The sequence below is a fragment of the Tamandua tetradactyla genome, chromosome X, assembly GCF_023851605.1.
Source record: "Tamandua tetradactyla isolate mTamTet1 chromosome X, mTamTet1.pri, whole genome shotgun sequence".
Taxonomy (NCBI): Eukaryota; Metazoa; Chordata; class Mammalia; order Pilosa; family Myrmecophagidae; genus Tamandua; species Tamandua tetradactyla.
This window is the reverse complement of record NC_135353.1, coordinates 35,058,350-35,072,480: the sequence shown is the minus strand read 5'-3', so window position 1 is coordinate 35,072,480 and position 14,131 is coordinate 35,058,350. Positions and strand designations below refer to the sequence as shown.

The window sequence follows — 14,131 nt, the reverse complement described above, 5'->3', positions numbered from 1 at the left end:
ATTCTTGATTAAGAACAAGTTCTAATGGAGATAAATTTTATATGAATCCTATATTTGATTATCTGACTAAATATGCAAAGAAATTGTTCTATTTATTTTATTATCTACATTTCTGCATCATCATCACCATCAATGTCATCATCATCTTCAGCTCTGAAATGCATTTTTCTCAACTCTCATCTGCTCATTGAAGGACAAGATGATGACACTGGTGGAAGGTCCTGCATGAGCATGACATTTCCAAAAAAATGGCTCACTGGCATTGGCTGATTACTGTCATCTTGAAAGACACTGTTGTCCATCTGAAGCAGTAGCTTTTGGACTTTTTATACCATTGATGCCGACTCATCCTGCACTGTAGATCTGCTTTCAGATGCTCTTGCACTGGCTCAGTATTTTGGCAGGGACAGGCCATCTCCTGTCTTTATTGAACAATTGCCATTCACAACTCTGTAGTGACTGAGGGGTAGGCCTTTGCCCTCATGTGGCATGGAGGCACCAGCTTCATTTCCTGGAAACAACCCACTGCTTCCAGCCAATTCCAGAGGCTCATTTCCACCAGGGGCTTCAGGTGTGATTTTTGGCAAAAAAGCACTGTCATTTTTAGTTACTAGTTTCTGTAACTCTGATTTCACAAGGTTATCTTTATCATACTTAAACTTCTTTCGATGTTTGCCTCTCAGCAGCTTTGTGTGATGAGGAAGTCAGATACGCTGTCTTGGCAGAATTGACCATATCCACTTCTTGTGCAGAGGTCAACCTGGCTTCCAAGCAACTTCTGCCTCTGGGACATGCTGAAGAGTTCACCCCCCTTCTGGCTCCTCATGAGCGCGCCTCTACTGCCACAGGCACAGTGAAGAATTGTTGCCTGCTGTTCCACTGAGAAAACTATGTGCATTTTATGTGAACTCCCTCAAACCTTCTCCCCTAACTTATTTATGTCTTATCTCCCCAAGATAAATTTAGCCCTCTGTTGCCATAAAGCTAAACCCTGTTTTGTACTTTCGATCTCTCATCAACTCCATATCCTTGCCCTTCCCAGAACTAACGCCTCCTTCATTCTTCATTCTCCCAAGAGTCGCATTACTTGATCTAGTCATGAGCTCATTCAAGTCCTCATATTCTAAAATAAATCAACCTACATTCTCTTCAAGCTACTTTTTTTTTTCCTTAGCTACATTTTTTTTTCTTCCATTCCTTTCCTGCCAACTTCTTGAAAGAGTAGCTTAAGGTTGCTGCCTCCTTTTCATCATTATCTGCTTACTTCTGGATTCTGCCCTCATCATAACCAACATACTCAGAAAGGTAAACAGCATTTTCATAGTTGTGGGTCCCAAGGCCTCCTCTCAATACTCATCTTAGTTTCCCAGCTGCTAAAACAAATACCTTATATGGTATCTTTGAGCTATGTACCCCAGAAAATCATGTCTTTAAACTTATCCATTCCTGTGGGTTGAAGCCTTATAAATAGTACATTTGATGGGCTTACTTCAGTTAAAGTATGGTCCAGCTGAATCAGGACGGGTTTGAATGCTATTACTGAAGGCCTTATAAGGAAGGTACCAGAGAAAATCATACAGAGGGAGCAACTAGAAGCCGAAAGTCAAAGGAACACCAGAGAGAAAGGAGAAGTCAGGAGAGGCCAGCATGTGCATTGCCAAGTGCTAGAAAAACCAGAGACCAACGATTGCCAGCAGCAGTCCCAGAATGCAACACTGTTCTGGGAGAAAGCATCACCTTGATGACACCTTGGTTTTAGACTTCCAGCATCAAAACTATGAGAAAATAAATCCCTGTTGTTTAAGCAAGCCCATTACATGGTATTTGTCAGAAAACTAAAAACCATACAATAGGCTGACTAAACAACAATAATTTATTATGTCATGGTTTCAGAGGCTGGTAGGTTTCCTTCCTCCTGGAGTCAGTTTCTTCTGGCTGGTCAGCAATCTTGCAGTCCCTGGCTTCTCTGTCATATGGCAATGCACATACATGATAGTGTCTTCTTCTTTCTCTTCTGGTTTCATTAACTTTCAGCTTTTGCTGCTCCCTCTGACTTTTCTCCCTATGCCTGAATTTCATTCTGTTTATAAAGGATGCCAGTAATCTGAATTAAATCCCTACTTGATTCATTTGAGGCACACCTTAACTGAAGTAACACCCTCAAGAGATCCTATTTACAATGAGTCCACACCCACCAGAATGCAGATCAAGATTAAGAACCTGTTTATCTGGAGTACATAAATCAATCCCCATCTCATCCCAATGACCATTGTACAGAATATAGTAATGGTCATCATTTACACACACCCCCAAAGGTTTATAGAATCCTAACTTCTATTAGTCTTTTCCTTAAATCCTTGTCCACTCCTTTCAATCTTCTTTACTAACTACTCTTATCCTGACCCACTCTGTAAATGTAGCTGTATTTGTTTTCCAACTACTAAAACAAATACCATAAATGGGTTGACTTAAAAGGAATTTGGGGGGGGGGGCCTAGGAAAAGTCCAAAATTGAGGCAGCAGCAAGGCAATGGTTTCTCCCTGAGGACTATGGCATTCTGGGTAGGGTTCGCTGCTTGCAACCCTTGTGTGTTCTATTTTCAATGGGTTCACACACATAGCAATAAATTAAGATTAAAAAGATTTTTTCCCTGTGGAACACAATTCAACCTACCACAGCAGCAGTTACCCAAAGTTCTCTCCTTGATTCTTTTCTCACTTTGCTCTCCATCTAAGTGAGCACATTCTTCCTCATGCTTCTAGTCCTGATCCCTCTTCTGAGCTTCAGATGTGACTTCCAAATACCCACTAGACACTCAGTTAATTTTTCAACAGTTTTCCTAGTCACAGGTGCTAGCAATTTCCAACCACTTTTGATAAATCTCTCAGCCACTCTCCAAACATGCTTTCTCACACATGAAATCCAAAAAAAAAATCACTAAATTCTACAAATTCCATCTCCAAAATGTCATTTGTATCTGTTCCTCAATTCTAAGTTTCCTTCCAGTGTACTAATTTAAGCCTCCATCATCCCTTGCATTATGTCTAAAAATATTCTAATTCAGTTCCGAGCAGTATGCGATGCACATCAGAGACAATCAGTATATAATTTACACCTGTTACAAAAGATGATGCGTCTGCCCTGCAAAGAGTAGCCTGGTTAGATAAGTGACCAGGCTTTGGAGTCAGATTTGTCTGGATTCATATTCTAGTTTACCACTTACCAGCTAATATTTGGAGTAATTTAAATAATAATTTATTTGTACTTCAGTTTCCTCATCTGTAATATAAGGATAGTATAGTACCTACCTCACAAAGTTATACTGATTAAATAAGTTAATACAGGTATAATATTAGGAACAGTGCTTGGCAAATATTAAGTAATCTGGAAATGTTAAAGATGGTTATCCTAATTACCTCCCATATTCCTTGCAATACAGACTTATTCAAAGAGCAGCTCCACAACCTTGCCAGTTCCCACTTTGCCTGGATCAGGAAGGTAACTGCTTTAACAAGAAAGTCTTCTCTATATCAAGTGAACAAAGATACCGTTTCTGTCAGCAAATCATGTAAAGTGATAAAATCAATAAGGTGTAAAATCAATACTGATTCCAGGTAATTTCGAATCCACTCAAACTACCTCTAAAGAATTCACTGCTGAATTTCATTAGGGATCTGATTATTCTTTGTATGATGTTGTTTTATCACAAACCAGAGTAAGCGTTGGCTCTAAATACCTTGAGGAGAGAAACCAAGGTCAATGGTATAGTACTGAGTCCACCCAAGTCCAGAGGCAGAGCCTGAAGGTGGAGTTAGAAGGCTAGTAGTAGGGAAGCAGAAGAGGTTTCTAGTTGGAATCCGGCTTTGGACTCAGACTACCTGGTTTCAAATCCTGACTTCTCCACTTGATGAAGTTTGAGGACTTTAATTCACCTGAGCTTTAATTTCCTTGTCTAAACCAGGAGATTATGATATAGAAGCACCTCCTTCATAGGGTAGTTGTGAGGATGAACTGACAAAGTGTACATGCCTGGCTCAGCACAGTGCCTGGCTCAATTATAAGTTTTGGTATCATCACCATTATTCTTATTAACAGAGCCTAAATCCAAGATACCAATCCATACTTACAGACTCAAACCAAAGGCATGTAGTTTTATACGGTCCCTATGGCAGAACACCCTAAGTCAGCTTGATTGGACTTCCTTTTTCCTACCTTGTTTCCTGACCCCTCCACCCAGGTCTTTCTCTTAGAAGTTGTGATCTTGTCCCCTGAATGACCATATTGACTTAACCTCCATATTGAACTGGAGTTTAACTGTCTTAATGAAGTCATTCATGGCCTGGACATGCCTTTACTCTTCAGTCCCTTCTTTTAATCTTCAGGTACACCTAATTGCTCATGGTCTCCATATTCTCCCATGCCTCTGTGCATTACTTTGAGCTGGTCCATTCACCTGGGAAGCCCCTATTCATTCAACAAAGAATTGAGCATGTCAGGCACTGGGGGTTCATCAGTGAACACAATAGACAATATTCATTTACCTTTGTTGCACTTACATTCTAGTAAGGCTTTGATAACAAATATTTAAATAAAACAAATAAGATAATTACAGGTTGAGATATGTGCTATGATAAGCAGAGAAAGAATAATGAGATAGAGAATAGGACAGTATTGTCAACTGTGTGAACAGGGAAGGCCTCTCTGACAGGTGTCATTTGAATGAGTCCTGAATAAGGAGATGGTGCCCACCATGCAAAGGTCATCCTTCAAATTTTAGCCTCAACTTCACCTCTCCAGGAACCCTGCTCTGAATCTCCAAGTTAGGATAAATGCTGTTCTTCTGGGCTTTTATAGCACCCAGGGTATATTATACACAGTTCCTGACTCATAACAGTTACTCAGTAGACCGGGGGTTCCTAACAGGGGAGTTATAGACATTTAGAGTTTCTGTAGGAGACTAAATTAAACTCAAAAGTTAGTGTATGTGTGCATTCATGTATTTTTCTGGGGCAAGTATTCATAGTTTTCATCATAGTCTGCAAAAATAAATGACCTCATCAAAGGTTCTAACTTACTGCTAAGTTGATGGTTGGGGAAACATCAAATTTCACTGCCTCTTTGTGAGCACTGCATTAGTTCTCCTTCAATGAGTTCTCTCCCAGAGGAAGGCATGGCTTAATACCAAATTTGTCCCCACACTAATTCATTTCTTTAATGTATTTGAGAATCCTTAATTGAGTGGCTAAAACACACTGCACTATGTTAAGAGCAGCGGGGGCTAAAGACATGAGATCCAGGTATAAAACAGCAAAGGGCTAACACCATTTTCTCACATATAGCCATTCTCTTCTATTTGGACTTAAATTCCTGTAAAGACAGAACCCCTTGTTGTGCTTTCCTCTATATCTCCCTTTAGCTTTTGAGTGTCCTCCTCATGTAGACAGTACCCAGTAAAAGGCTGTTCACATTTTGGTAATTTTTGTCAGAAGACAGGAGAGTGAGCTGAATTCTCTCATGTCCAGTTAATAGTGGGTTTAAATCTACAGAAATGGGATGGCAGTGTGACTTATGAAAGGCAACATCCCAGAGATTAAAATCCCCCAAATGAAGAATAATTCAGTATGACCTGCATCAATGGCAAGACCCTATCCTGAATTGGAATGGTAGTGTCCAGCCATGGGCATTTCGGCCACTTCCTCATGTAACTTATTTGTGCCATTAGGACCTGCTTGAGCCCTTTGTCTTATATACCATTTCCATTTTATAAAGGAGTGCTGCTGTGCATACCAATTTTATGGCTTGGTGGGTCAAACAACACCCAGCTCATGATAGGCAACTCAAGTCTTATGATAAGTCATGACCCATGTTTAAGTGTTTAGTCTCTCCTAAGGCCCAGGAGCAGGCTAAAAGCTCTTTCTCAAAAGGAGGGTAGTGATCTGCAGGTAAAGCTTGGCTCCAAAATCCTAAGGTCCTGCCTTGAGATTATCCTACAGAGGCCTGCAAAAGTCACCACACAGCATACCTATTTGCCACTGACATCATAGGATCTGCTGGATCATATGCCCCAAGTGGCAGAGCAGCTTGCATAGCAACCTGGAGTTGTTGCAGAGCCTCCTCCTATTCCAGTCCCCACTCAAACCTAGCAGCTTTAAGGGTCACTCATTATGTGGGCTTGTGTAGCACACTCAAATGAGGAATATGTTGTCTCCCGAATCCAAAGACACAAACTAAGCATTGTGTCTCTTTTTTGATAGGTGGGGACAGATGTAATAGCTTATCCTTAACCTTAGAAGAAATATCTCAACATGCCCCATGCCACTAGAAATTTCACTGAGGTGTAAAGCCCTGTAATTTTGTTGGATTTATCTCCCATCCTCTGACAGGCAAATGCCTTACCAATAAATGTAGAGTAGTTGATGCTTCTCGCTTACTAGGTCCAAATGACATAATATCATCATTATAGTGGGCCAGTGTGATATCTTATGGAAGGGAGAAATGATCAAGTTCCTGTGAATAAGATTATGACGCGGGGCTGGACAGTTGATATACCCCTGAGGTAGGACAGTGAAGGTATACTACTGGCCTTGCCAGCTAAATGCAAACTGTTTCTGGTGGTCCTTACTAATGCCTATTGAGAAAAAATTGTTTGCCAGATCAATTGCTGCATACCACGTACCAGAGGATGTGTTGATTTGCTCAAGTAATGATCCCACATCTGGAACACCAGATGCAATTGGAGTCACCACCTGGTTAAGTTTACAATAATTCACTGTCATCCTGTAAGACCCATTTATTTCCACACAGGCCAAATAAGAGGGTTGAATGGAGCTGCTGTTCTAATCATTTCCCCTGTATCCTTCAAGTCCTTAAGAGTGGCATTGATCTTTGCAATCACTCGAGGAATCTTGCTTTTGATTTACTATTTTGCAAGGTAAGGGCAGTTCTAGTGGCTTCCACTTGGCCTTTCCTACCATAATAGCCTTATCATATGAGACAGAGAGCGAATGTCGACCTTCTGCCAGATGCTGAGTATATTGATTCCAAGTATGTATTGCGAAACTGGAGAAATAACCACTGAATGGGTCCAGTGACCCATTGGACCCACTGTGAGATGGATCAGAGCTAAAACTTCATAGAACACCTGACCTCCATAAGCTTCTACACTGACTGCTGGACTAGAATGACATTTTGGGTCTTTTAGAATTAGTGTTACTTCTGAGCAAACATCTAGTAATCCATAGAATATCTGATCATTTCCTTTTTCCCAATGATCTGTTACCCTTTAAGGGATGAATGTCTCCTGGGGGAAGTCTCAGAGGAAGGTTAACAGTGTAAATTTTTGACAGTGTAACAGTGTTCTTCCCCAAGGGTACCTGGCCCTCCTCTCATTCAGGGCACTCTGGATCTGTAAACTGTATCAAGTCTGGGAATTGATTAAGGGGCTATGACTCTCTGTTTTTTTTTTTTAATTCAAGTTAGACTTCTGTCACTTGACGTAGCACTCTTCTGCTTATAGAGCTCAAACAGGAATTTAGTAGAATTCCCATCTATTTTACGTCTAAGTATCCTATGATCTACTAGCCCATGCTATAAGTCTCTGCAAATGAGATTTCATTATGGTAGCCAAACCAACCTTGTCTATGGCAATTACCTGTTGTTATGTGACCTCTGCCAACTTAGAGTCCAATCATCCCAATTGTGTTTAAGGATTCCAGCTCACTGACAGCAGTTCCCACAGTAATAGCTTACCTATAGAGAAGGGTGACTATAGGGCTCTTCAGGGATGATGGGAGTTAGTTTCACAAATTTATTCCTCAATGTCCTGGTAAAAGGTTGTCCTCAGGATCTTCCTGGGGTATGTCTTCTATCATAAATTCACTTTAACACTCCAGTTTCTTTAAGCATTTGGATACCCATATCTACACTATACCAGGGCCGTTCTGGTATTTTGACCTCAGGCAATGTTGGCCACTTTTTAATCCATGTTTAGCCAACCATCCAAACTGTTAATGTCCTTTCTAACCTCTTGAGCTAAAACACTGAATGAAGAATCTCTGCTTATTGGGCCCATGTGAATAAATTCAGCTTGATCCAACTTTTTATCCCTTCCACCATTATCCCATACCCTTAATATCCATTCCCACACATATTTCCCTGATTTCTCTCTATATAGTTTGGAAAACACATGCAGTTCTTTAGGAGTATAGTGCAGCCCCTCACGAGTTGCAATTTGTACCTCACTTTTTGGGGCCTGTTTGGACTTTAGTCTGGTTATAGGCCTTGAAGAAAAGAGAGGTTATGGGGGTGGGTCATGAAAAGAATTAGAAGTATCTTTCAAGCCAATTATCTCAGGGCATTCCATTGTAGTTTGATCTGGTGAAACAGGATTAGCTGCCCCAGACAGAGGAGTGATGGTTTCCCCAGGAGAAGAGGTTAAATGTTTAGCAAGACCTAAATGGTTAATTTCTTTAGGTGGAGGTTGGATGGCAGACTACTCAGGGTAGACTGCAGGTTTGGAAGCTGTTTCCTCAAAGCAGGCTAGAGGTTGTGAATCTCTTTCCTCAGAGTGTGCTGAAGGTCATGTAGCTGTTTCCTTAAGGCAGGCTGGAGGTCAGGTAGTTTTCTCCTAAGGTCAGGCTTGAGGTGGGATTGCTATTTCCTCCAGAAAGACCATTACAGGTCTATCTAGCAAAGACTCAGCAGAATCCAGAGTTTCTGCATCCCCACTGCCAATCAAGCCATGTGCCCCCATCCCAAGTTTCAGAATCCCATTCTTTTCCCATCAAAGCCTTTAGTTTAATAGCAGACATATTGCAAAGTTGAAAATTTAATTTATGTTATAAGTCTGCTATTCACACAGAGATTCCGGGTCTGGTTTTCAGAGATTTCAAGTCTGCAACTTGAAGGAAATAAGATTTTTCTTTAGGGCACACATAGAAATTTTTACATATTTTATGCAGCATTCAAGTTGCAAATCTGTAGCCTTCAACTCACCCCGTTCCCTCATAACTGTATCCGGTGCATCTAAGAACAAGGAGCCTACATCATTAAACCTCTTAACTCCACAAAACTCCATTAAGGTGTCACAAGCACTCTCAACCAGAACCTTGCCTTGTATAGGCATACAATTTGCAGAATCAAATGGTGATTTTTTGCACATCTCTATTTCCAGCTAATGCCATGGTCTGTCAGTGCTGTTTTGATTATTGGTAGTGGAGTCATTATTGCCTTTCAGTCTAATCAGAGTAGGAAACCAATTGCAAAAACCCATTTTTTAAGATTCTGTTTCTCAAAAACCACTCAGACTACCAAGCTATATTGTTCAATGATCTCTAGAGAAACAGAACCAACAGGAGATATCTGTAAATATGAGATTTATAAAACTGTCTTGTGCAACATGGGACCCAAGAATCCAAAATCCATATGGCAGGCTGTGAGGCTGGCAACTCTGATGAAGAGTCTTGACAACCTCCACAGGAGAGGCTCACTGGTTAAAGAAGTGAAAGTTCTTTTTTCTCCCTTAAAGTCTTCCACTGATTTGATCAAATTCAACTGATTGGGGTTTTTCATTTGTGGAAGACACACCCTTAGTTGATCATGGATGTAATTAGTCACAGATGTAATGAACTGACTAATGACTCAACCAGCCACAAAATATCCTTGCTGTAAAGATTACATCAGTGCTTGCCTGTCCAGACAACTAGGCACCATCACTTGGCCAAGTTTACACCTGAACCCAACAATCACAGGTCATTTTGCCCACAAGTTCTGTTTCCTGCTGTTATTCTCAGATATATCTTTCTCCTTGAGGTGTGACTGCTTTTTGCAGTTTGCCCTTTGCTTAGCCAGCCACTGTCCTAATTCTAACCCTCCATTACTTCCCCTCAGAGGCTTCTAACTCCCCTTAATCTTAAGGGAATTTGGGCTGAGGTGCCATCTGCTGTAATTGCTTTCAGCTTTCAGTTCATATGCCTATTTATGGGAGTTTAGAAGTCTCTGGCTATGCTATTGATAGTGATTCAGTGAGCATGGTGAATAGCAGTCTATTCTCTCAGGAGGTTTGTTGTAAAAGGTTTCTAATCTGGAAGAAACAAACTTGTTGAGAAATTCAAAAATGCAAGAGCCAATCAACAGGAAAAGGAGGTGAAAAGTGAATGGGCCGGGGAGAGACATCAGTCAAGTGTGACTGGGAAGAGGTAAGAAAATGACCATCCTTCAAGTCCAAGAATGAATCCTAGTTAGGCAGCTTATTCCTGCTTTACTTGAGAATAAAGGGGTGCATCTGGCAATTTAAGGGGTACAGGAATGAATCTTAGAAGGGGCTTGATTGATTAGACTGTGGCTTTGGCTCAGATATTGGCCTGGCTATTTCCTCAAGAGACGTTAGCATTTTTTGATGGTCACAGCAATGAATTATAGTTACTTCTGTCAGCAAGAGCATGGCATTTAAGATATTGAGTATTTCTTGTGGTGTTTAACTGGGACAAAGTATTGCTTTATTACAATACTGCATGAGCATGCAGGCCTAGGAAGGCATCGCCTTTTGTCTTTTCCTAGTTCTAGAGCTCAGGTTAGGGCAATTGGTTTTGCTTTGTTGAGACCTGTGGGAAGGGCTTTGGCTTCACTCTAATTTGGCTGAATATCACATACTTTGCCTTTTGCTTAATGAAGCTACTTTAAGAAATAAAAATATTTGACAAATCGCAGCAAATGTTTTTTTCCTGTTCTACTTTACACATTTACTAGAACATGTAAATTAACATGGTGAACATAATTTATATACTTTCCTTGTTTCTCTTTTAAAATCCATTTTGTTGATGATGAAATTTTGACTTATAGCTTATCATCTATACCTTTTAGAGAAGCTTTAGAGTAAAGTAGTGTAACTGACAAGTAGATTTGATTGTCCCATAATTTGTAATTTTAACATTATATAGATCAGTATTAGGATAGAAAAATTAAGTTTTTAGGAATTTTAAACAATTTTTAAATATATGAATAACATTTCACCCATGCACGTTTAATAACAGAAGGATAGAAAATCTTTTAAAATTATTGTAATACTTTCAAAATACTTTTTAGTGTAATATGTTGTTCTAGTTTGTTAGCTGACTGAACGGAATACACTAGAAACAGAATGTCTTTTCAAAAGGGGAATTTAACAAGTTGCTAGTTTACAGCCAAGAAAATGTTCCAATTAAAACAAGTCTATACATACTTACCTGGCAGGGGAGACACCATGATCACGAAGGGGGTTTTCCCAGGGCAAGACTTGTCCATTGCACTCTGGGTGTGCTGACCCCTGTGATTTCCCCAAATGTGGGAAACTTGGCTGCATAATTTGTGGTAGTGGGGACTGCGTTTGCGCTCTCCCCTAAAAAAAAAAATGAAAAAACCAAGTCTATAGAAATGTCCAATCAAAGGCATCCGGGAAAAGATACCTTGGTTCAAAAAGGCTGATGAAGTTCAGGGTTTCTATCTATCCCACTGTGATAGTTAGGTTTTGGTGTCAAGTTGACCAAGTGATAAGGCCCAGTTGTCTGGTCAGGCAAGCACTGGCCTGACCATTACTGCAAGGATATTTTATGTCTGGTTGAGAAACCAGAAGGCTGGTGTATTAAATTATTAGTCAGTTGATTGCATCTGTGGCTGATTACATCTGTGCTTAACAAAGGCATTTCTTCCAGCAACAAAATAGTCCAATCAGTTGAAGACTTTTAAGGGCTAAGAGAGACTTTTATCACTGCCTCATCAGCCAGTGAGCCTCTCCTGTAGAGTTTGTCCAGACCCTTCATCACAGCTGCCAGCTTCACAGCTTGCCCTATGGATTTTCTTTCCTGCCCTGTGGATTTAGAACTCTTCAATTCCTATGGTTGTGTGAAACATCTTCCTATTTACGGATATCTCCTGTTGGTTCTGTTTCTCTAGAGGACCCTGACTAATACACCCATGGAATGTCAGCTGGGGCACCCTGAAGTTTGCCAGATATGAAGTTAGGAGGGCAATACATGGTCTCAGACACCTTCAGTCTTCTTCACTTGCCTTGAGCATTGGACCCCCTTTGAGAAACAGTGCAGTACCTGGGCCTGAAGCTCATTGTTAGTGGCAGTTGGGGCAAGGTTCTGATGGGTCCTGAGATTGGAGGTTGTCTTAAGTTTTCTGGCACGCTCTTTGCCATTAGTCCTCTGAGTCACAGTTGAAGCAAGTCTCCTTAGGCTTGGAGCCATGATTTGGGTTAACTTGAGAGAACAGTGTGCTATTAATAGTGACTGCAATAAGCTAACCTGCTATTATGGTCTTTTGTTTACCTCTCCTTCACCTTGTTTTGATTGTTAAAAACAGAAAAGACAATTTTTGATAAGCCATTGATGGAAGTTTATGGGCCCATAAATTTCTCTGAATGTCAGGGACAGACTGGCTAATTAAATGGATACTCAACAAAATCTGTTCTTCCAGGGAATCCAGGCCTACATAAGTAACTCTCAAGGCTTCCACTAGCTTTCCCTGGAGCAGAATTAGGTTTCCTCTTTCTCCTGAGTGATCTCTCTTAGCTTACTACAATTTATTGGCTTGGTGGTACATCTTCCCATTACTTTTAGCAAACGGGTATTTTCCTTTAATGGAAATTGAGACATGGGCATAACACAAGTGGCAAGTCTTTTGTAGGTCTTTGTTGTGATAGAGAGCTTTAAATATCTGGGCATAGAGAATTTTTTTTTACTACCTTCCCTGTCTTTTACAGATTGGAGGATAGGATTGTAATTGATGGTCTCATTGGAGGGCTATACTTCCCCACCTTTTCAAGTTTATATTGACTGTTGGATTTTGCATTTTCTCTGGAAAAAGAAAAAGAAGAGACCTTTTGTACTTTCAGTTTCCTGTTTCCTGAGGGCCAAAAAGAGAGCATAATTTAGAAGAGAAGTTTTATATTTGGCTGCAATGCCTTTTAATAGAGGCTAAATGAGGATTGATGTGGAGGGGGCTAATTACAAGAGCGTCATTTAAAATATTGGCCTTCTACCTTGAAGAAGAGTCAAAGAGGAAGAAGTTTTTGATAGGTTTCTGGGCGTAAGATAATTTGCAAGAGCCCTTTATGGGTTTGTTCTGATATAAGGCAATAAAAGATGTACAAAGGGAATTTCTTGCCACTTTCCTTCCTTCTTATAAAAGAGATTTAATTTTAATATAGGGTTATGGCTGACTGTCATATGTATGGGCCAATATTGGCCATCCTTCAGGCAATATTGTGGCCAGGAAGTATGCTTCAGAAAATATTGGAAGCACCACCAATATTTAAGCAACAGAGAAAAAAAAGGGAGATTTCTAAACTGGTGCCGAGTGTCCCAGGTCACCAGCTTGCTGTTCTGAGCACTGATCCCTTGGGCCCTTGGGATTATGTGCCCTGTCCTCAGGTATCCCTGGGGTCCTCAAAGACTCAGCAGATGGATGGCCTGGTACCATCCTGAAGCTGCTGAGCTGACCCACTCATCTTACTGGGCATCTGTGCTTTTAACTTACTGCCTAGAGTATTGCCTAAGGGAATAGTTGCCACAAACAAAGAGATTTCCCAGGTGCCATCCTCAGGTGTTTCTATGACCAAGCTAGTAGGAAAGAACATGAGGCAAGGAAATTGGGCTTCATCTAAGAATGTGGCTTAGTATGCTATTCAGACAATTAGAGGGTGTCTATGTATGGACATATTGTAGGACAGGTCCCATAGTAAGGCTCCCTTCTTCCCTTACAGTGCAGATATTTTCAAGAAAGTGAATGCACACCCAATGGACTATTCTCCCCAGTCAATGATTTCCTGCACTGGACAACACCTTCAAGAGAGCTAATAGCAAGAACATGCCGGGACTCAAGGCATAGTAGTTGATAAAGAGATTGAAAGATCCAGGGAGAAGGGCAGCCAGTGCTTTTGTTTACCCTGTAAAACTCACATCTAGATTTCAGAAGGAGATACTCTCATTGGAAAGTACCCAGTTCCCATGGGCATAAACCAGAAGTGACTCCCTAGAATATTCAATACTTTGTTTGATACAAGAATCCTTAGCCCAGAATCAGATGTCACAAAATATGGAATGTCTCAGAAAGCATAGAAAGCCAGACAGAGAAGAAAGGAGATTTTCAT

At 40.6% G+C, this 14,131-nt stretch overlaps 1 non-coding gene and 1 pseudogene across 1 annotated transcript; one reads left to right on the top strand and one right to left on the bottom strand.

Annotated features, from left to right (window-relative positions):
* Nucleotides 1-104: 104 nt before the first annotated feature.
* On the bottom strand, nucleotides 105-11,280 carry LOC143671772 (UPF0688 protein C1orf174 pseudogene; annotated as a pseudogene).
* Nucleotides 11,215-11,377, top strand: LOC143672243 (U1 spliceosomal RNA). Its single transcript, XR_013169712.1, has one exon. It is a non-coding gene; the product is annotated as a U1 spliceosomal RNA (small nuclear RNA).
* The last annotated feature ends 2,754 nt before the right edge of the window (nucleotides 11,378-14,131 follow it).